Source organism: Symphalangus syndactylus, chromosome 21 (genome assembly GCF_028878055.3).
Source record: "Symphalangus syndactylus isolate Jambi chromosome 21, NHGRI_mSymSyn1-v2.1_pri, whole genome shotgun sequence".
Taxonomy (NCBI): Eukaryota; Metazoa; Chordata; class Mammalia; order Primates; family Hylobatidae; genus Symphalangus; species Symphalangus syndactylus.
Genome location: NC_072443.2, coordinates 51,036,461 through 51,063,419, shown reverse-complemented (window position 1 = coordinate 51,063,419; position 26,959 = coordinate 51,036,461). Strand labels below are relative to the sequence as shown.

Sequence of the window (26,959 nt, the reverse complement as noted above, 5' to 3'; positions counted from 1 at the left end):
TAAAAAATTTTAAATTTCTGTATAGGAAATACATTCTCATGGGGCTTAAAAAGCTACAGTGATGTATATTGAGAATTCTTTCTCTCCTTCCTGTTCCTGACCACCCCATGCCCCAGACAGGCGACCACTTGTACTGATTTCTTACGGATCCTTTTAATGTTTCTTTACACAAACATATACAAATAGACATTCTTATTTCCCCACCCCATTCCTACACAAAAGCCTTATGCTCTGTGCGTGGTTCTGCATGTTTGTTTTTCTGCTAACATCTACCAGCATGGCCCAGGGAATGCAGCCTCTCTTGGCTCATCCCTAAGTGTTAGAGTGTGCAGATTCTTCCTTCCTTCCTTCCTTCCTTCCTTCCTTCCTTCCTTCCTTCCTTCCTTCCTTCATTAATGTATTTATTGGACATCCATTATGTGCCAGGACTGTTCTGGGCCCTGGGATCTAGCGGTAGTGGTGAGTCTCACAGCAATGGGGAAGGACCTGTTTCCCAACAGCATGTGGAATTTTCCTATCAGCCCACGGAGCCTCCTCACTGTCTTCAACAACTGTGCGATATTCCACTGTGTGCCCAAAGCAGAGTTTGTCTAACCAGCTCCTAGATGGGTTGTTTCCAATATTTTCATGATTACAAACAGAAGCAGTGGCTCCCCTTGTGGAACTGTGAGGATGCATCATTTCGTGGTGCCCGGGATGTTTGCAAGACCCATGCTCAGAGGTAGGGTTGCAGGGTCACATGGTAAATATGACAGCCCTTTCTATGGACAGCTTCCCCTCCAGAGGGTGTTCCCTTGACTCTCATGGCAATGTGGGAGGACCTGTTACACACACACACATGCACACACATACACACACATGCTGTTGGCAGCACTAGAATTCTTTGCTGTTCTGATAGGTGAGAAATGGTATCTTGATGTCATTAATTTCCATTTCTGTTATTGTGTGTGAAGTTGGAAATTTGTCATACATTTAGGGGCCTTTTGAGTTTTCTGTAAACTGTCTATTCATATTTTCTGCCAATTTTGGGGGGAGTTGTCTTTTCTAGATTTCTAGAAGCTTTTAATGTATTAGATTAGACCAGGGATTGGCAAACTGTTGCTTGTGGGATAAATTGGGCCCACTGCCTTATAAATTTTTTTGTAAATAAAATTCTACTGGAACAGAGCTGCACTCACTGTCTGTGGTTGCTTTCTGCCACCACAGCAGAGCTGAACAGTTGCCACAAATACCCTCATAGTCTGCAAAACTGAAAGTACTCACTGCACAGCCCTTTACACAAACAGCCTGCTGACCCTGTGCTAGACTTTTGTGATGAGTTCCAAACATTTTCCCCAGTTTCTCATTTGTCTTTTGACTTTTCCTTTTTCTTTAAGTGCATTTTTAGTTCAAAGATAGTTTCTGGCCGGGCACGGTGTTTCACTCATGTAATCCCAGTACTTTGGGAGGCCGAGGTGGGCGGATCACGAGGTCAGGAGCTCGAGACCATCTTGATCAACATGGTGAAACCCTGTCTCTACTAAAATACAAAAAATTAGCTAGGCGTGGTTAGCTGGGCATGGTGGCACACGCCTGTAGTCCCAGCTACTTGGGAGGCTGAGGCAGGGGAATTACTTGAACCCGGGAGGCGGAGGTTGCAGTGAGCTGAGATTGCGCCACTGCACTCCAGCCTGGGTACAGAGCAAGACTCCGTCTCAAAAAAAAAAAAAAAAAAAAGACAGTTTCTTGGACATCTTTTGATAGGGCTAAAGCTTGACTTCTGGAGGGTCTTGCTTCTCAAAAACCACCCTTTTTATACGCCAGCCTCTGAGGTTCAATGTTGCTTGTGTGTCTGTTTTTTTTTTTTTTTTTTTTGAGACAGGGTCTTGCTCTGCTGCCCTGGCTAGAGTGCAGTGGTGTGATCACGGCTCACTGCAGCCCCGACCTCCTGTGCTCAAGCGATCCTCCCGATCCTCCCGCCTCAGCTTCCTCAGTAGCTGGAACTACAGGCGCGCACTACCAAGTCAGGCTAATTTTAAAAATTTTTTGTAGAGACGGGGTTTCCCTGTGTTACCCAGGCTGGTCTCGAACTTCTGGGCTCAAGTGATCCGCCCTTCTCGGCTTCCCAAAGTGGTGGGAATACAGGCATGAACCACCGTGCCTGGCCTGTTGCTTGAATTTCATTCCAGTGCTAAAGGGAAATGCATGAAAAGGCAGACCTAAACCAAAACTACACAGACACTGATGGAGAATTTGGCACTTGGATACTTGGATTCTTACTGCTGAGATTTCAATGGTTTGAGCGGTGAAGATTGAAGCTGGGGGCATGATGATGCCCGTGTTACAGATGAGGACACTGGGGCTCAGACAGTCGTGCAGCCTGCTGGCCTGCGGGGACGGGGACAGCGCTGGGTCGGCCACTCCCAGCCGGTGACCTTGGCTGTGAAGCGGATCCAGAGAGGGGAGAGGGCCCAAGGACCCAGCCGAGTGCTGGCAGGGCAGAGCTGAGCGTGGGTCCCAAGGGAGTCCCCGACGTTCTGCGCCCCCCGCCGCTCCCCAACGCCCGGCCTCTGGAGGCCGTAGGGGCTCCCTGGCCTCACGTCCCCAGTCAGCCCGGGCGCAGTGCAGTCGCTCCGCGCCATGCTTGACGTGGGCACCAGGGGGCGGTGCGGCACCAGGCATGGCGGCGCGCCGGGCCGGGCTCCGGAAGGGGAGCGGGGCGGAGTGGGGCGGAGGGTAGGGAAAGGGAGGGGAGGACAGCAAAGGGAAGGGAGAGGAAGGAGAAAGAGGGGAGGCGAGGGGAGGAGAGGGGAGGGTAAAAGGGGAAGGCGGCGAGAGGAGAGGAGAGGAGGGGTTGGAGGAGGAGGAGGAGGGGAGGGGAAGGAGGAGGAGGGGAGGGGAAGGAGGAGGAGGGGAGGGGAAGGAGGAGGAGGGGAGGGGAAGGAGGAGGAGGGGAGGGGAAGGAGGAGGAGGGGAAGAGGAGGCGGGAGCCTCGGGACTTCCGCAGGCCCCTCTCAGTTGCGCCCTTCGGAGGGGCTAGGCAGCGCGTGCCATGCTGCCCAGCCCCGGGCTGTGCGTCTGCTCCGAGCTGCGCCAACACCGCCTGGCGTACTCCCCCACCCCTCCCCCGGACCCAGCCTTTGTCCCAACCCCGTCCCTCCTCCCTTGACCCCTCCTCAGTACCCCAGCTTATGTCCCTTCCCCAGCATCCAGTCCATGTCTCACCTCCAGACCCCAGCTCGCACCCCCAGCCTCAGACCGCACCCATTGACCACAGCCTGTGCCCCTCCCTCCCCAGTCGCACCACCTTCCCAACCCCAATCCTTCCCTCCGAGTTCCCCTCCGAGCTTCATTTTCTTGCCTGGAGCTGTGGGCTTGGAGCCAGACTCTCAGGGTTTGAGCTGAGCCTGCCACTGGCCTCGGTGTGGAATGGAAAGCCCACCACGGAGCTGGCTTCAAACCATCCAGGGCTCCTGTCACCTTAAAATAGAATCCCCAGGAGGCCTTCCGCTCGCATGAATGCCCTGCCACCCAGGCCCAGCTGACACCGCGGTTCCCCTCTCCCCTCCTCTCCTCTTGCAGGGGGCACAGCAGCCTTCCTGCTATCCACAAGGCCTCAGGGTTGTGCCTGCCTCCTGCCCCAGCACGTGTGGCTCCCTTGCCTGGAAAGCCCTTCCCTGGCAATGCCCCTCCACCTCTCCTGATGGCCCAAAATTCCCTCTCCCCTCGATGGACCAAGTAGTCCCAATTCCTCCCTGGATGTTTCTGTTCCACTCCCCTATTTATTCCTTCTCTGCTCCCCCTAGAACTTCAGGGCAGCACCCTCCCAGTCTCTGTCTCCACAGGACCTCCCTCCAGCACTGACAGGGCTGCCTGGCACATGGCAGGGACTCAGTGACATGGGAGTGGAGGGTGACCTCAGTCTGGGACTATACCACTCAGGCAAGTGGACTCTGGATGAGGAGGCCTGGAGCCTGGCCTCTGGGATGCTGGCCTGTTGGTCGTGACCTTGGCCTAAGCCCTTGGAGAGGGGACACGGGTCAGCTCACAACTCCCTGCTCTTGCTCACATTTTCTGAGCACTTGCTCTGCGCTAAGGGCTTTTCTTGAATCATCTCCTAGAATCTCATAATAATCCCAATAATGCATCTCCTTTTTTGGATGAACCAAGCTTCAGAGAGGTTAAGCTACTTGCCCGAGGTTACATAGCTAAAAGTGGAGGCTGAGTTTGAACCCAGAGAGACAAGCTGCTCCTCTCCTGAGACAATGGGTACATGAGCCGAGAAGCCCCCACGAACTTCACAGTGATTCCATCAGTGAACAGCTGGGGAAACTGAGGGCTGTTGCCCAAGCGTCACAGCTAAATGGAGGCAGAGCTGGGGCTCCGAGCCCCAAGGTGAAGGGAAGAATGTGCTTCTTCACAGCATGTCTCCCGAAGCCCCAGGAGTGACTGGCTGGCCGGCCCCGAACCCCACTGGCTTCAGTTTCCCCTTGGAGGACAGCCCCATCCATGGTCTCTGGCTCTTAGGGTCTCTGAATTCATTCACATCTTGAAAGTAGCAGTTCGGAGTCTCAGGTCTGGTGGCAGGAAAGTGAGGAGACAGTCGTGGAATCAGGGTGGGGGTGGTGCGGGAGGATTGTTTGTTCCCTCAGAGAATCTAGTGTATGTGTCCCTTGTCAGCTGAGCAAGACAGGGGCTCACCACAGCAGGTGGGCTCAAGCCCACCTCAAGCAGAGGTGGCCCAGGTGGCAAACTCAGGTGCTGGGGGAGCGGGGCAGGACACCAGAGGCGCATGGGATTGGGAGAGTGGGGGCTGTGACCTCCGGTTTGAAGGGGCACCTGCAGACAACCCTGTGCAGAGCCAGGGCTCACACTGCCATAGCCAGTGCCACAGACTATTGAAGAGATGCCGAAAGCCAAAAGATCTTTGACGTGAAGCCTCCCAATGTTGTAGAGTTGGCAACGGATTCAAATTTTCAAAGCTATACAGGTAAAACAAGCTAGTTCTAAGGGCTGGATTCAGCTGGAATGGCTGTTTCTGCTCAAATCCAGCTCTGCTTGTTGTTCGGAACCTCAGTTTCCTGATCCATTAAATAAGCCTAACAGTTCCTCCTGGTGGAGGATCATGTGGGCCAGTAAGTAATAATAAAGCGGCTGTGCACAGACGTGTGGTATCATTAGTCTCCACCACAGCAGAGGGAGCGGCTCCAGGAGGCTTGAAGCAGCCTCCTCTGAGCACACATGGTGTAAAATATAGATTATTCCTGCCACAGACACAGGCCCTGCCTGAGAGGCACCCGCTGAACTCCTGACCTCCCCCTTCTCCCGTGCTGGTCCTTAAACAGCCCCCATTCCTACTGGTCTCTTGGCCTTTGCACTTGCAGTCCCCTCCTCTGGGAGCCCCTCACCAGACTGTGGTGTCGCTGGCTCCGTTTTTCCATTCAGGCCTCAGCCTAAATGTTACCTCCTCGGGGAAGCACTTGTTCGGTCACTCCACCCTGCTTAACTCTGCCTCCCGCATGATGCTTCGGATCCCTGCCTGCCTAGGACCGTGGGTCTCCCCGCCCAAGTGTGTGCTCCATCTGTGCAGCCCTTCCTCTTCCTGCTCACCCAGACCCCAGCTCAGGGCCCTGGTTCACATGATGGGTTCTCGAGGAATGAATGGATGGATGGATGGATGGGCTGGCTGTGATTGAGGCTGTTCTCCTTTCCAGGGGATCCAATTAGAGGAAAGTCCCTGAGTGCAGCAGCTGCCCAGCCCTCCCCGGCAGGCAGACGAGGTCCATCTGGAGGCTTTGTTTAAAAATGCTGAAATCAGGCCGCTCAGCTGTGCTACCACGGTGGACACAGCCCTCCTGAGGGCTGCAGGCCTGTCCTGCCCAGTTTTGCTGGACTCTGCAAAAAGAAGTGTGGACTTAGGACTAGTAGACCCTCTGGCTGAAAGACCCTGGGTCCCCGCTCTTCCATGGAGGCTGTGAGGGTTGGAACTTGCCCAAGGTCACAGTGAGGTTGGGACCAGGGCTGAGGGAACAGTGTGGCAGGGACAGGCTCAGCACACAGTGGCAGTGTGAGGGTCTGGGTGGGAGGGGGCACAGGGCCTTCTGTCCTCTTTGTGGTGAGGTGACAGACGGCTGATTGAGCCCTCCTCCTGCCTTAGCTGGGGCCACAGCCCTCCCAGGGCTGTCTCTCCAGGCCACCTTGCACATGGCCACCAGAGGGTGACGTCTTAAACAAAATTGCTCCCGCTTACAATTCTGCAATGGCTGCCCGGCCTCAGGACAATTGAGCCTCCAGCCAGGTGCGTGAGGCCGCTTGGGGCCCCAGACCTTGCCCCCCTGCACAAGGACCAGCATGCCGCTGCCTCTGACCTTCGCCCTGTGCCTCATCTTTGCCCAGCACCCCTCCAGGACTGGGTTCACAGGTTGCCATGGTCCACAACCCTTCCCTGGCCTGCCCCCACCCCAGGCAGGTCAGAAGCTCTGGAGCCCTGCTGTCCCTGTGGGCTGGGCAGGGGCTCAGGCTGGAGGAGGAGGGATGGAAGGATGGGAGACTCTTGGAAGAGCGGCTTCCTCCTTGGCTATGTGGCTGAGGCTGCGTATTTGATGTTTAAGAGGAGTGTTACCACAAAGCTACTCTCATCAATGCTGCCACACTCCCTGCCCACCTAGTCAAAAAGACAAAGTGAATGTAGGATGAATGAACAAATGAGTGAATGAGCACATTCTGCCCCGTCTCTTCTCTTTCCCTCACGCCTCACATCCGGCCTGTGAGGAAACCCTGCCACCTCCACCTCCAAAATACACCCAGAATCTGACCTCCTGCTCCGGCTCTGTTCCCACTGTGGTGTGGGCCACCCCCTCACCTCTCCTGAGCTGTTGCCACAGCCTCCTTGCTGGCCTTGCTGCTTCTGCTCCTGCCCCATAGCAGCCAGAGGGACCCCCCTTCTAAACCCAAAGTCAGGTCCCGTCCCTCCCTCCTCTGTTCCACGCACTCCATGACCTGCTCAGAGGAAACAGTCCAACAATGGCCTAGAGGCCTGCACGGAGTGCCGGGGACCTCTCTGCCTCATGGTCACCTCTCCTGGTGCACAGTCTGCTTCCACCACACCCAGCTCCTTACCAGCCCCGGAACATGCCAGCGACAGCCCTGGCCCTGGGCCTCTGCACGAGCTGTTCCAGATGCTCTTCTCCCATCCTGCCTGCCCCTTCACTTCCTTTGGGTCTCTGCCCAAGTCTCCGAGAGGAGGCCATCCCTGACTGCCCTGTGATAAAAGAAAAACTTTAGTTGAATTAATTGAAAGGAGTTTAATTGAGCAATGAACAGTTCGGGAATCGGGCAGGCCCCAGAATCACAGAAGAGTCACAGAGACTCCAGCGCAGACACATGGCAGAAGAAGATTTATAGACGAAAATAGGAAAATGACGTACAGAAATTGGCAGTCAGGTACAGAAACAGCTGGATTGGTTATAGGTTGGCGTTTGCCTTATTTGAACACAGTTTTTCCAATTTTGTCTACCTATTAAGTTAGGTTACAGTTCATCCACAAGGACTAACATATAGAAGTATGAAGTCCTTCTCAGGCCATTTTTAGTTTGCTTTAACACCTGTCATGCTCTACCTGTGGCTTTTCTCCTGGCTCTGTATTGTCACCAGGCATGCTGTATTTCCGTCTGTCCGTGGCCAGCCTCCTCCGTTAGGTGGGAGCTCTGCCCTGTTCCCTGTTTCCAGGACAGTGCTCCACACGTGATAGATGCTCAGTGCTCAGTGTTTGCTGGCTGGAAGTGTCCATGCCAGGTGGGGCAGAGGGGCCTGTGGGGCTGCCTTCTCCTGCCTGCGTGCGTGGGGCAGGAGTGCTGGAGTCAGGCTGAGCCCCACTCCCGTGTCTCCTCTGGGTGTGTTTGGTGGCGGCCAAGCCCTGTGTTTGTTTAGGCAGCAGGCTTGCTCTGCGTTGGAAGGAGAGGTTGCGTGGTGCCGAGTGCCCACATTACTGGCCGCCCTTGGTGACAGCCAGTGCTGCCGCTGTCCCTGAGTGCATGGAGTGGGCTTGTCACAATATTTAACAGGCGGTGGCACACTAAGCCAGGCAGCAAACACAGCACTGCCAAGGGGAAGCCTCCCGTGCTGCTGGGATCCTTTGCCATGCTAGTGACATGCTGCCCTTCTCCTGTGTCTGGCCTGACTGCCCGGGGCCCAGCCTGGCCAGGCTGCATGTGTCCCTCATGGTTCTGCCTCCTGGTTTCCTTCCAGCCCAGGGCCACCGGTGCTCATCCCTGCCTTCCATCTTCTTGGGCTCTTTTGAACTTTTGGGCCCTGGCCCCCAAAGCCTGAAGTCAGCCCAACTCTCCTAGAATCCTAGCTCCTGAATGCTGCAGCAAGGACACCCTGCCACGCAGGGCCCTCAGGCTCAGGGCCACCTGGTAGCCCCAGGCTTCCCGCCTCTCAGAGCAGGATGAGGGTGGGTAGGACCTGCTCTGGTCAGGGCTGTGGAAGGGCCAGGTGCTGGGACACAGGAATCCAGCTGTCTATTTGAACTTCTCTTGCTTGTCTGTCTGGCCCATCTATGTCTGAACATCTGTCTGACCACCTGGCTCCTCCCATCTGTCTGCCTGTCTCCTCTGTCTATGTGCCTGCCTGTCTGTCTGCTTGGGTGTTCCCATGTACCAGACCCTGGGCTGGACCTGTACACAGACTTGCCCATTGAATACATCCAGCCTCCCCATTTCACAGATGTGGTACATGAGGCCCCGGCATGTCACAAGGTGCTGGGATTCACTGCTTACCCAATGCAGTCTTGGGGCCCCAACCTGCAGACCCCATCACACTGATGGCCACTCTCTTCCCTTTCTCTGCACCTCACTGTGCTCCTGCCACCCCTCGCCCCATTGCCTTGCCCCTACCTGGAGCCTTGTCCCTCTCTGGGCTGCCCCCCTTAGTCATGCCCCCAACCTGCAGAAGCTGCCTCACCCAGCCACTCCAGCCTGGTGTGACTCCCCCACCTCACACTCCCACAGCTCAGTGAGTCTGAAACACACAATTTAGCACTTAATTATACACTCTGCTCACTAATTGTTTTGTGCCTTATTTCCTCAACTGGCATGAGCTCCTCCAGGCAGAGCCAGCTCTTGCTCTGGCTCTGGGCTTGGCACAGACCTCCTTGCAGGCTACCTGGGCAGGGGGTGGCCATGCCCTTAGCCTGCAGCAGGGCTGAGAGCACTTAGTGGCCACAGGTATGGAAGGAAGGCAGCCTTTCCATTGGTGTTACACATATTTCTCTAGTTGTGGGGGCTCAGGGATAAGGCAGGATTCAACAATGACCCATTCCCTTGCCCTCTTGGAGCACATGACTTCCCCCTTCAACAAATAAGCTCGTCCTTACCAGTGCTAGGATGGAAACATCTGGAGCCTGGAACAGGGCCTGCCCACATCTGTACTTCCATCTTGACTGTGCTCATTTCCTCAAAGGCCGTAGCCAAGCCAGCAGCTGGGCCTTCAGATGCTGCCTGCAAAATACACCTGTTTTTTGTTTTTTGAGATGGGGTCTTACTTTGTCGCCCAGGCTGGAATGCAGTGGTGTAAGCATGACTCTGCAGCCTCCAACTCCTGGGCTTAAGTGATCCTCCCACCTCAGCCTCCCAAGTAGCTGGGACCACAGGTGCACACCACTATGGTGGCTAATTTTTTTTAAATGTTTTGTAGAGACAGGGTCTCCCTATGTTGCCCAGACTGGTCTCAAACTCCTGGGCTCAAGCAATCCTCCCGCCTTGGCCTCCCAAAGTGCTTGGATCACAGGCATGAGCCACTGCATCTGGTCAATATACTTGCTTTGAATTATGCATGCCACCAGCTGCCCTACAGTGGCGTCACCTCTCACCCAGACCACAGCAGCAGCCTCCTCATGGCCTCCTTGCCTTCCCCTGGCCACCAGCCATCGAGTCTCTACCCAGGGAACAGAGGAAGCATCACCCCCACCCAAACCCTGTCCACACAGAACAAGTATGCATCTGTGCCACCTTATGAGGCCCCACATGCACGGAGGGCCCCACTGCACTCCGACCCTCTCACACTGACAGTGGCTCTGGCCTCCCTGCTGTCCTGGAACATACCAAACTCCCAGCTACCCTGGGGTTCTTTCCTGGAGAGAGACAGAGAGAGAGAGAGAGAGTGAGAGAGAGATTGAGAGAGAAGAGACAGGGATTTATCTTACGGAATTGGCTCACACGACTGTGGAGGCTGAGAAACCCAAAGTCTGTCAAGTAGGCCTGGGGAAGAGTTGCCATCGTAGCTCAAGTCCGAAGGCCGTCTGCTGAAAGAATTCTCTCTTTAGCAGAGATCAGTCTTGCTTCTATTGAGGCCTTTGACTGATCGGATGAGGCCATCTACATGATGGAGGTTAATCTGCTTTATTCAAGGTCCGTTGACTTAAATATTTTTTCCATCTAAAAAATACATTCGTGGAAATGTCTAGACTGGAGTTTGACCAGAAACTGGGCAGCGTGGCCTGGCCAAGTTGATGCACAAGATGAGGCATCACAGAAGCCTTCCTAATTGGACAGCATCTGTGGGGGTGCTCAGCATCTGTGGGGGTGCTCAGACCCCCCCTCCACCCGCCGGGAGCCAGCATGCCCAGCTGCAGAGAGCTGCCTCAACTGAGGTTGCTCCCCTCCCTGTGAGTAACTGGTGCAGCTCCCCTGGGGCCCTCTGGAGGGCCATCCATCTTCACAATCTCCACCTGCGTTGCTGGGGCTTCTGTTGCAGCTGATCACAGTTCCCCACCAGTCCTGCCTCCTCTTGCCCTTTCTGTCCACAGTATCAACCCAAGAGCCCTCCCTAAGTAACATCCTGCACGTTCACCTTCATCTCAGGGTCTCTTCCCAACCCTAGCCTGCGACGGGGCAACCTTCATAGCCGGCTTTCTTCTTCGTTGTGTTCTGTACCTGACATTTCTTCTCTCACCTGGCTGGCTGTGTGTCGTGGGTCTTCTGCCCTGGGACATGGGCTCCGTGGGGCAGTGCTGTGTCAGAGTACCCCTGCCATGCCCCTGGCACCTCTGTCACCTGCTACATGAAGGGACAGATAAACCGGCAGGTGTCTGCTCTCAGGCTCTGGTTGAGATGCAGGCTGTACTTCTGGGATGCCTAGGGAAGCAGGACCCTTGGGCAGGACGCCGGTCACAGGACTCGGATCTGCAGCAGGCCTGCACCTGCACACATGATAAAATGACACAGAATTCAACATGTGCATTGTATCAATGTCAATGTCCTGGTTTCAGTACTGAATAGCTACATAAGATGTTACCACTGGGGGAGACTGGATGAAGACATCAAAGGACTTTTTATATTATCGTTGCAACTTCGTATAAATCTGTGGTTATTTCAAAATTTAAAAATTAAGCAAAGAAAGTTAGGATGCAAAATTATATTCTTTATTTTGATTGTATCCCTGTGTATTCATAAGAATAATGATCAAGAGAGTCCAAAGAATTATATTTAGAATTTTTTTAATGGTGAAGGTATTGTTTTTGTTATTTATAATTTTATTCACCTTTCTAATAAACAATTATTGGGGGAAAAAACTAGTTCCATGTGATGTAAATATATATGAGAGTCTGTGAACACTCACTCATTCATTCTATAAATATTTATTGAGTGCGATAACAACAGAAAGCCTTGAATATCTTCAGCAATTTTCAGCAGTTTCCCGACCTGGGAGGCAACAGTAATATCCTACTTCCCTGAAAGCTGGCAGTAAACCCCAAGTCCCAACTTTTGATGTTCCAACCCTTCCAATGGTTGTATAAACCCCTGACTTCCTGCCCTAAACTTTTTTCCATTGGGGGCCTTGTAAGGTGGCACCTAGCCCCACTAACACGGCGTGTGTGTGTGTGTGCACCTGCACGGGAGCCAGCTAGAAAGCACAAGGGCAAATGTGTCACTCCTCTTGCGTGGGACCATGAATGGCCTCTGTTTGCCCGCTAGTTCTCTGGCCGGGAACTCAGAAATATCCCTCCCTGTCCAATCCCATCTCCTGCCACTCCCCATACCTCCTCCCCAGCAGCTCCGCTCCAGGACATTGATAACTGTGAGTAGAAGACAGTCGTTGAGAGATTTTACCACAATCTGAATGACCACTAACTTTCTATCTCCCTACAAGACTGTGAGCCCCTTGAGGATGGAGGCTCAGTTGCATTTTTCTTGGTACCACTAGAAATCAGCATTGAAGTTGGCAAAAAGCAGGGATCAGGGATTTTTTTTTTCTTAAATTCACGAGTGAACGCTGTCTCCCTGGTCAAACTGTTTTCAGAAGATTGAGATAAGGAGGGTTTTGTCTGCAGGTTCCCATCTGCAGAGCAGAGGCTCTGCATGATGTCTTCAAAGCCAGATTGGATCCCTACCCTGGTCTGGGGTGTGAGCTAGAGCCTCAGCCCTCACCAGCATATGCTATAGCAAGGGTTCTGGGCAGGGGGGCATCAAACCCCAGGTGCTCGAGGGGGGACTCTGCTCCTCTCCATTCTTTCTAGAAATGTACCAGGACCCCTTCCCTGTGCTGGGTGCTAAGGATACAGCAGCAAATAAAGTAGGCTGTCCCTCTGTCATCACGGGCACAATATTCAGCCAGGCTCTTTGCCTCAGTGTCCCCAAGTGTTAAGTGGAGACAGTAGCTCTTATATTGTATGGTTGCTGCAAAGGTAAAATGAGTTAGAAGACATCAAGGGCTTAGAACGGTGCCTGGCACATAGTAAGTGCTAAATGAATCTGGCTATTATTAGATCATGGAGCTTATTATTAGATCACGGGTGAGTCAGAGGATAGACAATCAGGGAGTAACTAGGACCATCTTAGAGCGAGCTAAGTGCCTCAGGCGAGATAACGCAGAGGTGGGGGACAGAGTGGGTGGGGAGGGGAGCCGCCATACAGTGGCCAGGACCAGCTTTGTCCAAGTAGTGGCAACCGCATGACCACAGGAACGATGGCGTAAGCCCCATGGCAACCTGGAGGAAGGGTGTGCTGGGCAGGGGAGGGCGGTGCAAAGACTCCAAGAAAGAGAGTCTGGCCCATTGGCCAGCACGGCTGGAGTGTGGGGACAGGGCAAGGGTGTGCGGGGGAGACTGGAGTCCCAGGAGAGGCCAGGTTCCAGGGCACTGAGGGCCAGAGGAGGTACCTGGGCCTGTTCCCTTCCCAACCCTCAGGATGGCCCACCCATTACCCACAGCTGCACATGAACGTCCTTTGGTGCTGGCCTCCAGGGTGGGGAAACCAGGTTCCTGCAGAGAGGGGCAGATCTGAGTGTCCCCCGCCCTCGCCTGGGTGCACTCAGGGTTGGGCCTTGTGCCCGTAGAGTCCATCCCATGCCTCATTACCCCCGACTGGCTGAAGCCCACCCTGGGCTCCTGGTGGGTGGGGGCACTTCTGTGAGCTCCACCACTGTGTCTGTGAGCCCAACCCCGACCAGCCCCCTCCGGCTTCTGGGGCCTGCAAGGAGGAGGAAGTCCAGGGTAGAGGGAATGGAGAGAGACTGTTCCATGCAGAGGGGTGAGCCACCTTCTGCAGTGGAGGCCGGGAGCAAGGATATGCTCTGAGCCTGGTCTGGGGCCCCTCCCCCACTTCCCACCTCCCAGCTCTTCCCTCCTAGAGACACCTTCTTTGTCTGCAGAGGCCACTGCTCTGATTCTGTTGTTGCTAGGTGATGGGAACTGGGGGGTGCAAAGAGTGGGGAACTGGGCAGGGTCTGGCGGGGCTGTGGTGGGGGGATCTGAAACATGAAGGCTCGTGGAGCACACAGACACCTACACACAGCTCCGCAGGCCCATGGGGACCCAGACCCACCCCCACAGCAGACACCCCCACAGAGCACTCATGGCCCCCACAGAAATACACCCACTCTCATCACAGCAAACCAAAACAATTACACGCTGGTACACAAACACACACACCCCCGCACCAATCCAGGCAGACACAAAGCTCACAGTGACAGGCAGATCTGATTCACACAGACACAGGCACAGGTGCCTCCCGACGCCACCCTCTCTTGGTCACGTGCCAGCACTCGGAGGGAGGAAAGTGCCTCACCAGGCTGAGATGCCCAAGGGACCCCCCAGGGAGGGAAAGCAGGACACACAGGGACAGTCGCTTCCAGCCCTGTCCACACCCTCGTGCCCACCAGGTATGCCACTCACCCCCACCCCACCTGGACCTTGGTGCCACCTAGGATTGCAGAGGCCGCCTTCAGCCCAGAGCCTGGGGCCTTGCCCACTGCCTCACCTCCCGGGGTGGGGCATGCTGGTCCTTTCTCCTTCCCTTTCTTTGCTCATGTGTGCCTGCCTTTAGCAAACACCCACTGGGTGTGTGGGTACACTGCGGCCTTTAAAGAGAAGAGAAACACATGAGGCTTACAGCAGGAGGCCCGCCTAGGTTCCAGGGCACATGGAGCAGGGTGGCTGTGTAGAGCTGGGGAGCATCCCAAGCCTGTGCCAAGGTTCCAAGGACAAAAAGGGTGAAGAGGCCCAGTGCAGGGTGGTGGGGGAGCGGCTAGCCAGGGCCAACAGTGAGCCTCGCACCTGGGCAGGAGTAGCCTTTAAATGCAGTGGGGGAACCATGGACAGCATCTAAGCAGGGGCATGCCGTGAGTCCTGGGGGTGCAGGGGTGTCTGGAGGGGAAGCTGGGAAGCAGGGGCCACAGCTTTCTGACTGGTGGCTGAGTGTGGGGAAGACAGGAGGGGCAGGTATGAGATGTACAGCAGGCACAGCTGTGTGCTGGGGCGTGGTGGGCTGTGGTGAGAGAGAGGAGCAGGTCTTCTCCTCCCGTGTTCAGAGCAGATCCAAACTTCTTCCATTCCTTCCTCCACCGTGCATCCTCAGTACCCCTCAGCACTGGCCTGTGTGGGCAGTGTGAGCACAGAGAGCAGGAACTTGCCCTCAGAGGCTTCAGGGGGTCGCTTGCACCCACTGGTATGGTCAGCATCATGTTCGACCAAAGGGAGGAAGGTGGCTGTGACCAGAGCGAGGGGGGTCCTGATGCAGCTGGGGAGTCAGGCTCGAGTGTATGCTGTGCATGTTCTCTGCCTCTCTTCCTAGGGGGCAGGCGAGTCTCCAGAGCCTGGAGGACAAGTTAGCCTTGTGAAGGATAGCAGAGGACCCGGCCCAGGGGTCCCCAAAATGGAGCACCAACCCTCCATGCAGGCCAAGCCACTGGTGAATATGCTGCAAAAAATATGCTGGAACTTCTATGCGTACCACAGGGTGTGAGAAGAAAACATTAGAACTTCTATTTTGTACGTGTATTACTCTACAAGAAAGAAATCAGCTTGATCAATGCCTACTGTAAAGATGGCACCACCCTCCAGAGGCCCTCTCTCAGCCCTGATACTGGGACAGCCGCGTCCCCTCGCAGCAAGGGGAGGCCTGAATCATAAAGAGGCCCACACAGGTCTATTCTGTTTCAGCGAATTGCCTGGGTAAGTGGATTTGTGGATTATAGTCTCTGGTTTTAATTAAACTAACCCTAACAAAATGAGCAAGTGGCTTAAGAAGTTTCATGTGAAGGAAATGTATTTTAAAGATAATGGAAGCAAGAGCTTAGAAAAAGAAATGGTAACTCGGCACTTTTCTTCACTCCTGGAAGGAGCCACTCACGGTGCACAGTACTAGGTAAATACAGCGTCTATGGAGTCGGCCCTGATGAGGAGTTGGACACAGAAATTACAACTCACGGAGAAGCCTGCTTGAAATGTGGTTTATATCCACGGCTGTGAGCACAGGCCCCACCTGGAAGACGCCCCAGGGGGAGAAAAAGCAAGTGGCAGGACATAGTGTGCTTTATATCCCATTTATGAGAAAAACAAAATCGAGTTATGATATGTGTTAACACATGCATGGGACCCGGAGGCATGCACATTACGCCAGCTTCTCTTTGAAGGGAGGCTGGCACTGTCACCATTGTGTGTCTCTGCTGATTTGAGTTATTACAATGATTATGCATACAGTTACAGTGAGAGACACGATAAGGAATTTTTAAGCATCTAGGGTTTTTAAACCTTTTATTTTGAAATAATTTTAGATTTACTGAAGATCTGAAAGGTGGTGCAGAGAATTCCTGTCCCATATGTTAACACATCACGTAACCGGGGTACAACTGTCAGAACTAAGGAATAACTGTTGCTATGCCACTGTGAACTAGAGTTCAGATGTCTCCAGCATTTCCACTGATGTCCTTTTTCTGTTTCAGGAAATAATCCAGGATACATTTCGTGTGGTCATCTCGTCTCACCGGTCCCCTCCAGCCTTTCCTCATCTTTTGTGACCTGGTCACTCTGGAAGGGCACTGGCCGGTTAGTCCACAGGATGGGCCTCCCCTGGGGCTTTTCTGATGCTTCCTTATGATGGCACTGGCGTCCTGAGGGGGAGGACCACAGAGAGGAGATGCTCCTTATCACACCACATGGGGGTCCATGCACCAGTGCCACTGCTTTCCAGGGCCCTTCACCTCCATCACTGGTGGAGGTGGCGTCTGCCAGGATTCTCCACTGTCCGTCGAGTTGTATCTGGAGTTCGAGCAGGGCAAGGTTTCACAGGGCAGGGATCAGGAGAGAGACAGCCAGGCTAGGTCACAGGAGACCTTGACTGTGGCATGTGAAGAGTGCTGGGCAGATATGGTGAGGTCAGCTGTGAAGTTCTAAAGTCTCAGTGGTGTCTTTGGGAGAGAGGATTGCCAGGGCAAGGGAGGAAGCTGGGGTCCAGCCAGGCCAGAGTAGTGTTGTCAGATGATGGGGAGGAAGACAATTCAAGGGCAAGGGAGGAGGTGAGACACAGAGGGATTAGCGTCAGGCACCCCACGCAGCGCTTCTCTCACTTGGAGACGCAGAAAGTCGAGGCTTAGAAGGTGCACGGCCCTACCTCTTCTGAGGTGCCCCTGCGGGCTGTCTACAGACCAGGCAGCACATGCCTGACAGCAGCTGCACAAAGAAAAGCAGGAGCTGGGCGCGGTGGCTCACGCCTGTAATCTCAGCACTTTGGGAGGCCGAGGCAGGCAGATCACGAGGTCGGGAGATCGAGACCACGGTGAAACCCCATCTCTACTAAAAATACAAAAAATTAGCTGGGCGTGGTGGCGGGTGCCTCTAGTCCCAGCTACTCGGAGAGGCTGAGGCAGGAGAATGGCGGGAACCCGGGAGGCGGAGCTTGCAGTGAGCCGAGATCGTGCCACTGCACTCCAGCCTGGGTGACAGAGCAAGACTCCGTCTCAAAAAAAAAAAAAAAAAAAAAAAAGAAAAGCAGGAGCTAGCTCGTGCACAGTGGTCTCAAGCGTGTGCTGGGCATGTTCTCTGCCTCACCATCCCTGTGCGACAGATGAAGGTACGGGGGCCCAGGAGGGGAGGACACTGGCCCAGGTGGCAGTCAGTTGGGGCAGAGGGACCTCGAGCCTGAGTCTTTTCCCCAGATCCTGCAGGCCTTGTGCTGAGGCAGACAAGCTGCCTCCTCTGTCCTGGGCCTCCAACCCCTCCAGCCCCCTGCCCACTTAAAAGTAGGGGAGCCTTAGCTACTCAGGAGGCTGAGGCACGAGAATCGCTTGAACCTGGGAGCCGGGAGGCGGAGGTTGCAGTGAGCCGAGATTGTGCCACTGCACTCCAGCCTGGGCAACAGAGTGAGACTTTGTCTCATAAAAAAAGAGTAGGGAAGTCTTTTGGCCCAGGTGTGGATGGCGTGAACAGGAGGGGAGCTCTGTTCTAGGTGCCTGGGTGACAAACCACTCCAAGCCTAGAAGCCTAAAACAGCAGCCATTTTCTCCTGCTCTCCAAGTCTGTGGGTCAGGAATTCAGCCAGAGTGCATCAGGGTGCTTCCCCTCTGTTCTGCATGTCCCAGAAAGCCGGGGAGACTGAAGGCTGGGTGGTGACCCTGGTGACTCAGGCTACTGTGGGCTGGAGGGATCTAGAGGCTTCCTTACACCCAAGCCTGGCACGAGGGCTTGAGTGAAAGCTGACATAGCCTTTCCGGGTGGCTTGGCCCTCCTCACAGCATGGCAGGCCGGGCTCCAGAGAAGCATCCTGAGGACCAGTGTTCCTAGGGACCTCATTCTTCTGACCTCATTCCTACAACGTTTTGTCACTGCAAAGGAAATCACCAAGGCTAGGTCAGGTTCAAGGCCAGGGGCATGGGGGCGGGGAAGTTAGAGGCCACCCTTTGGCAGGGACAAGACAAGGTCAATGCCATGGTCTGTTTGTCCCCAAAGCTTGTGTTGAAATGTGGTGGTGGTGGTAGGTGGGGCCTAGTGGGGGGTGCTTATGTCATGAGGTCTTCCCTCATGAGTGGTCGGTGCTGTTCTAGGTCATGAGCAAGTTCTCACTCTGGTGAGGCTGGATGAGTTCTCATGGGAATAAGTTAGTTCCCTCGAGAGCGGGTTGTTATAAAGCCAGACACCTCTCAGTTTATCTCCCTTCACACTTGCCCACTTTCCCTTTGACCCTGGCCATGTTATGAAGCAGCATGACAGCCCTCAACAGAAGCCAGGGGCATGTCCTCGAACTTCCTAGTCTGCACAATGGCGAGCTAAAGGACCCTCTTTTTCTCTATCAATGATCCAGCCTCAGGTACTCTTTCATAGCAACACAAAACGGACTAAGACAGTCACATTGCAAAAGAGTCTGCAGGATGGGAGGTGTTGTGTGGTCGCCTCTGGAAATGTGATCTGCCCCATGGTCCTTCAGCCCTGTGTCTGGTGTGACCCTGGAGGTCTCTGCACCCAGGGCCACAAAGCTACTGCATCTCCCCTACACCCACCACCACTGTGCAGTGCTGGTCCAATCCATTACTTTGTGCTCCAGCCTCGGTTTCCCCATTCAATTCCCCACAGTGACCTAAAGGCCAGACCCTGCCCCTGACTGGGTCTCTGTATTCAACTAGGGACATGCAAACTCCTACCCCCTGAGTGGGTGACCTCAGAATCAGTTCCCCAAGTTCCAGTTCCAGTTTGCCCCTGGCCTACCACACTGCCTGGAACTGGCTGCCTCTCCTCCATGAGGCTCAGCCTCTCGGAGGCCACCCACAGGCCTGGCAGTGAGTGCCTCCCTGCATTTTTTATGGAGCATGCCTCTTTTGTCTCCCCCTTGTCCCAGCCTGCACAGCGCCCTCCCTCTCCACACCCCCATGCCACCCTTGGCTGAAACTGGGTGGACAGGCCAGCCCTAGGCTTATGCCCCACTCTGACACCTCACTGGGCTCTGTCTCAGCCCTGAACCCAGGCCTGCCAAATTCTATTTGGTTTGTATGTAGTGCATTTGAGAGCATCTCTTTGTGCAGATTTTTTAGTGGTCGTTCCAGGTATTAGATTATACATATATGACTTACCACAGTTAGCTGATGTTGACATTTTATCAGTTGGGGTGAAGTGGACAAACCTGAGTCCTTCACGTTCCCTGTTGTCTCCCCCTGTATAACAATTCTCTTTAATATTTCCTCTACATACATTGACAATCACATCATTCAGTGTTATAATTTTTGCTCCAATTGTCCAGCATAGTTTAGAAAACTCAAGCGATGAGGTCTATTTTGTCTATCCATATTTTGTTGACTGTGTCTTCCTTCCTTACACTTTGAGATTCCTTCTTTTGTCATTTTATTTGTTTGGCAGACTTCCTTTAATCACTCCTTTTGGGTAGATCTGCTGGTAACAAAGTCTCTGTTTTTTTTTTTCTTCTGAAGATGTCTTGATTTCCTCTTGATTTCTGAAGGATATTTTCACTGGATGTAAGATTCTGGGCTGAGAGTTCTTTTCTTTCAGCTCTTGAAAATTGCTGTGCCACTTCCTTTTGGTCTCCATGGTTTCAGTGAGAAATCTGCTGTCATTAAAATGGTTTTCCCTTAAAGGTAAGATGCTGTTTCTTTTTTTTCTCGCTCTGTCACCCAGGCTGGAGTGCAGTGGCGTGATCTCGGTTCACTGCAACTTCCGCCTCCTGGGTTCAAGCGATTCTCCTGCTTCAGCCTCCCGAGTAGCTGGGACTACAGGCATGTGGCACCAAGCTTGGCTAATTTTTTGTATTTTTAGTAGACGGGGTTTCACCGTGTTAGCCAGGATGGTCTCGATCTCCTGACCTCGTGATCTGCCCGCCTCAGCCTCCCAAAGTGTTGGGATTACAGGCGTGAGCCACCGTGCCCAGCCTGTTTCTTTCTTTTTTTTTTTTTTTGAGATGGAGTCTCTCTCTGTCGCCCAGGCTGGAGTGCAGTGGTGCGATCTTGGCTCACTGCAACCTCTGCCTCTCAGGTTCAAACGATTCTCTTGACTCAGCCTCCTTAGTAGCTGGGATTACAGGCATGCGCCATCACACCTGGCTAATTTTTGTATTTTTAATAGAGACGGGGTTTTGCCATGCTGGCCAGACTGGTCTTGAACTCCTGACCTCAAGTGATCTGCCCTCCTCGGCCTCCCAAAGTCCTGGGATTATAGGCGTGAGCCATGGCGCCCGGCCAAGATGTTGTTTCTTTCTTGCCACTTTCAAGATTTTTGTCTTTGTCTTTAGTTTTCTGAAGTCTCAATAGAAGGTGTCTTGGCATAGGTTTGCTTTGATTGATGCCATTTGGGGTTTGCTCAGGTTCTTGAATCTGTAAATTTATGTCTTTTGCCAAATTTAGGAAATTTCTAACCATTATTTCCTTGAAAATCTTTTCAGCTCCACCCTTATCTTTCTTTCTTTCTGGGTCTCTCATGACACGAATGCTAGGCTTTTTGTTATAGAAAGACCAAAATATAGACCAAAATGTATATAGGCCAAAATATACATACCCGAGATTCTTGTCATTTTTATCTAAGTCTATTTTTTGCTTTGTTGTTCAAATTGAGTAATTTCTATTATTTTATCTTTAGGTTCACTGACTCTTCCCTCCAGCCTCTCTGTTCTGGTGTTGAGCCATCCACTGAGTTAATTTTGGCTGTTGCATTTTCAACCCTGAGTTCCCTTTTGTTCCTCTTTGTGGCTTGTTTCTCTGCAGAGATTTTCTATTTTCTCACTTGATTCCATTGTGTTTGCCATTGAGCATTTTTGTGATGGTGGCTTCAAACCGTTCAGGTGATGCTGCCGTTGGTGTCATCCTGGGTTAGTCTCTGCATCTCTTCTCATCAGGGTCGGTGTTTTCCTGGATGCTGGTGTGGAGTGATTTGTGATTGAAGCCTGGATATTGGGGGTTATGTGGTGGGGCTTCTGGCCTTATGTAAACGTCCGTCTCTGCAGACTCCTTTGAGGCCCGGCTGCGGTGGACTTCCCCGCCCCCAGCTGGGCTTCTCCAATACCTTCCCAAGGAGGGGTGGCACCTCATTCAGTACATCTGGGTGAGGGTGGAGGTCTAGGCTCCCTCCTCAGTCTCTGCTGTCCAGAGTTGGGTGGGGCCTCGTCTTTTCCTGTGTGGTCTGATGACATAGGTCAGTTATCTTCTAAAGTTTTCTAGAATACCCCTTGCCTGGCTAGAGGGAGTGGGTTTTTCTGGGGGATTGTTTTCTGAGCCTGTTGGTATTTCTAGGTTGCTGACTCTTTGGCACCCAGTTTGGCAAACATGAAGCAAAAAGATGGAACTCACCACCATGCTGTTGCTGGGTCCTGAGGCTCCTGGCTGGTGCTTCTCTGCACCTTTTAGGGCCTTCCTGTATTCATTCTACACAGAATACCCATGACTTTTAGCTGTATTTGGTGGGGGGAAATAAGAAAAGTACCTTGACTTCTTCCATCTTTCTGGTTGCAGAAGTTCCAGTGCGTAAAGGCCTTTGCAATTGCACACATGCACCATTCTCTACCCCAGCCTCCTTCAAGATTCCGAGCTGTGCACTACTGCTATTCATACTGTTTGTCGGCTCTAATTGTCCAATTCTTGTGAAAAGTCTAAACATGACCTTGGGTGATACCCTGGGGTGCGTAGAGCAGAAAGCCAAGCTCTAATGAGAGGTACCTTGGATCTCAGAGGGTGGGCAGGGGTCTGGAGGCAGGGCAGCTGGGATGGGGCTGGGCTGAGGTCTGGAGAGGCCTGGGTGCAGGCCAGAGGAAAGCCAGTCCTTGGATCCACCAACACCCACAGCCAATCCATGCTACTTCTACGCATTCATGAGTTGTCCTCTAAAACTCTTTTTCCCAATTTCCCCCAAAACCCTCCACTTCATCTAGGCCAGGGTCCACCCTATGCCCCTTTGCTGTGCTCATGGAAACTTCTTTTTTCTTAACTTCAAAGACAAGTGAGCTCATGGAAACCTCTCCATCGTTGACCAGGATCTTTAGGAAAACCCTCATCTTCTTCTGTATGCAAAGGCTGCATAGCTCCTTGTTCACCTGCACCTCTCCAGACCACCGTGGTGCCTGCAGCTCTGAGGGCATTTTAAATCATCACAGAACAACAAGCATATAAGCATTACGAGTGCCTCTGGACCTCTGACGTGCCTTGTGGAGACCTGTCAGGCCCACATTTTAATTTACATGAACTCGATGCCCTCTTTGACAAGGAGAGATCTGCTTCTTTATTTGTTAGCCTTTCCCCTGGACCTGCTAGATCTGGACCATCCCCAGGAAAGGAAGGTCACACCACAAAGATAAATATAAACAAAATGAGTTAATTAAGAAGGAGTTAGTTTTAAATTTAATATTCCCAAGAGTCCAGTCCCTTCAGTTCTAAGGGAATTTTTCTCCCCTGTAAAATAGAACTGTTGGGTAAAATGAGATTCCATTGTATATGATCTCACTTAGAATTTCTGTCTCATTTCACATATGCAAACACTGAGGCTCTGTGAGGTGAGAGATTTGCTGCACTAGTTCCTGAAAGGCACAGCCAGTGAGCATTCAGCCTACGGTACGTCTGCTGGCTTCACAGTTGCCCTGCTATTCTGTGGTCCAATGTGGCTGCTCTAGCTCCAGTCATCACATCTGCATTCTTGCCAGTGGGAAGGGCAAAGCATGACCTTTCTTTTTAAGAACATATTTGAAGTTGACACATCATTTCTGCTCATGTTTCACTGGCCAGCATTTAAATGGATGGGCATACCTAGCTGTAGGGAAGGCTGTAGTCTTCATTCTGGGAGGAAGTGTACCCAGCTAAAAGGCTAGAGTTTTATTTCTGTGAGAGAAGTTGAGCATGGATACTGGGGGACAATGAATAATTTCCACTTCATCTTCTAATAAATGTGACAAGTGCAATGCCTATCATATGTTGTGTATTGATTCAATTCAGAACACACTGGGCATCTACCCCGTATAAGGCCTTGGCTTGAGCTCAATGGGAGATACACATATGTGTGAGACCAAAGGGCACAGAGAGGCCAGAAAAGAGAACAAGTGACATTTATTGAAGACTTATCATGTCCTGGGCCAGGAGCTTTGCATACATCATTGCTTTTAATCTTTACAACTCAGTAAATCTGCAGAAACTGAGTTGTACATCTGCAGAAACTGAGTTTCAGAGAAACGAAGTGTGTCTTAGGTCTGTTTCCCAGGGAAACAAACTGTGAGATGAAGATTTGCATTCAAGAAGTTTATTAGGGAGCAGGCTCAGGCTCGACACTGGTGAGGGAGTGAGGGAAGGAGGACTGAGCAGAGGGAGGAGTTGATTGCGGGCAACAGAAGCCTCAGCCATTCCTACCTGAATGACCCTTCAGAGTGGTTCTTAACTTCTAATTAAGGGGCCAGGACTCTGTACCTCCTCATCAGCCAGACATTGGATGTGGGATGCCTACCAAAGCCCCCTTCCTCCCCAGGAGGGGTGTGACCTTGGGCGAAGTGGTTGCTGCTATCCAAGGGCACTACCCAGGGATGCAGCTGTCAGCCTTCAGCCTTCAGCACCCCCAAATACCTTGGTCCAGAAGGAGGGGTCTGGGCTGCAAAGGACAGTGTCTTCTAGAAAATGACACAATCAAGGTCACATAGCTTGGGGTTCAGAGCTGAGATTCCAGTTTAGTTCTGTCTCCAGAATCCATGTGACTCTTCATGTTCTTTGCTGCCTCCCAGGCAACTGCCCAGGGGCAGATGGGGCTGGCAGAGGAGGACCCTGGAGGCTGGACCCTCCCCTGGCACATTACCCCTGAGGACAGTTCAAGACAAGGTCCTCCTTCACAGCTCCAGGGCCCCATCTCACCCTCCTCTTCACTCTGCTCAGTGTGCTCCGGCCACACTGCCCTCTTCACCGCTCCTCTGATCACCCACTCTCTCTCCAGATGCAGGTATGTCCACGCGCAGCTCCTTTCCCTGGGAGCACACCTCCTCCAGCATCCACACGTGGGCTGCTCCCTGTCACTTGAGTCCCACTGAAATATCACCTTCCCTGATCACTCTTTCAACATTGTCTCCCTGCCCCACTCCCTCTGGTCCCTCGTAACCGTCATGCTAGCCCCCGGCATTTTAGAGCCCCTCTCTAAAATGATCTTCTTTCATTAGATTTCATGTGCACACTCCGTCTCCACTAGCACATGAGCTCCGTGAGGGCAGGGATCTTGTCTGTCCTGCTCACCACGGTCTCCCCAGCACCTAGCCCAGTGCCTGGCACATAGTAGGTGTTCAATAAATATGAGTTAGATAATGGAATGAATAAATAAATGCATGAAAAAGATATAAATCACCCTAATCCAGGGCAGAAAGAACTTGAGCCTGCGAGGGACGGCCGAGAGCTGGGGGAGTGTTTGATGGGAGCGATTCCTTCCTTCCAGCTGCCCCAAGGAGATAGAGCAGTGTCAGCCTCAGTTTGCCCAGCTGTAATCAAGGAGATGGGGCTGGCTTCCCACCTCCTAGGAAGCCAGCCCCATCTGGGGTTCTTTCTTGGGTGGTGTGTGCAGTGGGGGAGCATGTCAGTGCCATTTCTCCTGAGGCCTCTCTCTCCTTGGCTTGCAGGTGGCTGTCTCCTCCTCCCGGGTCTTCACCTCGTCATTCCCCTTTGTGCGTCTGTGTCCAGATCTCTTCTTACAAGAACACCAGTGATATTGGATTATGAGCCACTCGTTTTAACTTAAGTACCTCTTTATTGACTCTGCAGGAGTCCCCCTGATCTGCAAGGGTGAGCTCCAAGACCCCCAGTGGATGTTGGAGACCGTGGATAGTACTGAACTTTTCCCACACGTACAAACCTATGATAAAGTTTAATTTAAGAATTAGGCACAGTGAGAGATTAATAATAGCAACTACGAATACAATAGAGCAATAATCAGGACATACTGTCATAAGGGTTATGGGAGTGTGGCTTCTCTTACTCCAAACGCCCGATTGTGCTGCACTCACTCTTTCTGTGAGGCTGTGAGATGACACAATGCCTTTGTGAGTGAGTGACGGTGGGCACTGTGAGTGTCAGGCTGCTGCTGACCTTCTGATGATAGGTACGTCAGAGGGAGGGTCACCTGCTGTGGTTACCCTGGGCCATTGAGCCGTGATGACACTGCAGGCTGGATGTCAGGAGCAGACGATGTTGATGACTCACAGGTGGGGGAGTTGCAGGTACAGCATAAAGACGCTGGACAGCAGGATGATTCACACCCAAGCTGGATGGGGTTGCGCTCAGCGGGATTTTTCAGTCTACTCCGAATGGTGTGCAATTTTAAACTTATGAATAGTTTGTTTCTGGAATTTTCTTTCTTCCTTTTTTTTCCTTTTTGTTTGAGACAGGGTCTTTCTCTGTCACCCAGGCTTAAGTGATCCTCCTGGGCTCAAGCGATCCTCCTGCCTCTGTCTTCTGAGTAGCTGGGACCACAGGCACACGCCACCATGCCGGACTAGGTTTTAGATTTTAAACTTTTTGTAGAGATGGGTTCTCACTATGTTGCCCAGGCTGTGGCATTTTCCATTTAATGTTTTCAGATGTGATTGACTGTAGGTAACTAAAATTTCAGAAAGCAAAACAGCAGAGAAGTGGGAACTACTGCATCTCCAAGTGCAGTCCCATTCTGAGGTACTGGGCATAGAGTTCAGTGTGTAAATTTGGGGGCCACCATGCAGCCTGCAAGATGGGGTGCCAGACCATCCCCAAGACTGGGAAAAGCAGGAAGCCCTGGCACTTCCCATGTATTTATTTATTTGGAGGATCTTGGCATACTAAAAAATAAAGGCATGTCTCAATGGTTTTAAGAAATTGGTCTATATTTTAAGTGGTTACTTTAACAAGTTAGTACTTTAAACAAATAATGCACCACAATTGTACAAATCACAAGATAATTGCAATATTATTAACACAAAAAAAACTTTTCAGTTTTGCAATGAGCGGCTTTGTCTTTTAATCTTATCATGCATCTCCACATTCAGGGATGAAATATTCAAACTTCTGCTCACCTCCTTTTCTGCAGCTTGAGAAGCCTCTGCCTGGGTGCGCAGCCCCACAGCCCAGCCTCTGCGGAGTGGGAGGGGAGCCAGGCCCCGCTTGGGTAGCATTGCCATGGCAACCTCTCCCCACGCCGCTCCTCGCTGAGACCCGGGCATCTGTGGCCATGACGACTGGGCCCGCCACTGGCACATCTGCATAGCAACCAGAGAGGGTGCCGAGCGCAGCTGGGCCCCGCTCAGGAAAGCAGGTACACTCAGAGCTTTTATCAGTCATTAAGGAGAAGCTGGGAGCCTCTATGGGGAGAAAGGACAAAGGATGCAGACAAAAGACTTGGAACCGCAAGTGGCTAATAAATCTATGACAAGTGCCCAACATTACCAGGGATCATAGAAATGCAAATGCAAACAACAATAAGATACTTAAAGAAAAACAACAACAACTAGTGCAATTGGCAAGAGATGAGGCACAAAAGAGATAGGACCTAGTGTTGGGGGGTTGTAGGGAATGGGGACTCAAACACCCTGCTGGTCTGAGTGCACATTCGTGGAACACTTCTGAGAAGGCAATTTGCAATCTGTATCAAAAGCCTTTAAAATTCACGTACCTTTTGAACCAACAATTCTAGTTATAGTAATTTATTCCAAGGTAATAATTAAGTGAGTAAAGATTCAGCTCCAAGTGTGTTCCCTGTAGGGGCAATTATAATAGGAAAAACTTTGAAACA

General features: G+C 52.3%; 1 long non-coding RNA gene across 1 annotated transcript; it reads left to right on the top strand.

Moving 5' to 3' along the window:
- The first annotated feature begins 12,846 nt into the window (after positions 1-12,846).
- LOC129471415 (uncharacterized) lies at positions 12,847-25,079 on the top strand. Its single transcript, XR_008653581.2, has 4 exons — positions 12,847-12,950; positions 15,051-15,430; positions 16,201-16,303; positions 24,819-25,079. It is a non-coding gene; the product is annotated as an uncharacterized lncRNA (long non-coding RNA).
- The last annotated feature ends 1,880 nt before the right edge of the window (positions 25,080-26,959 follow it).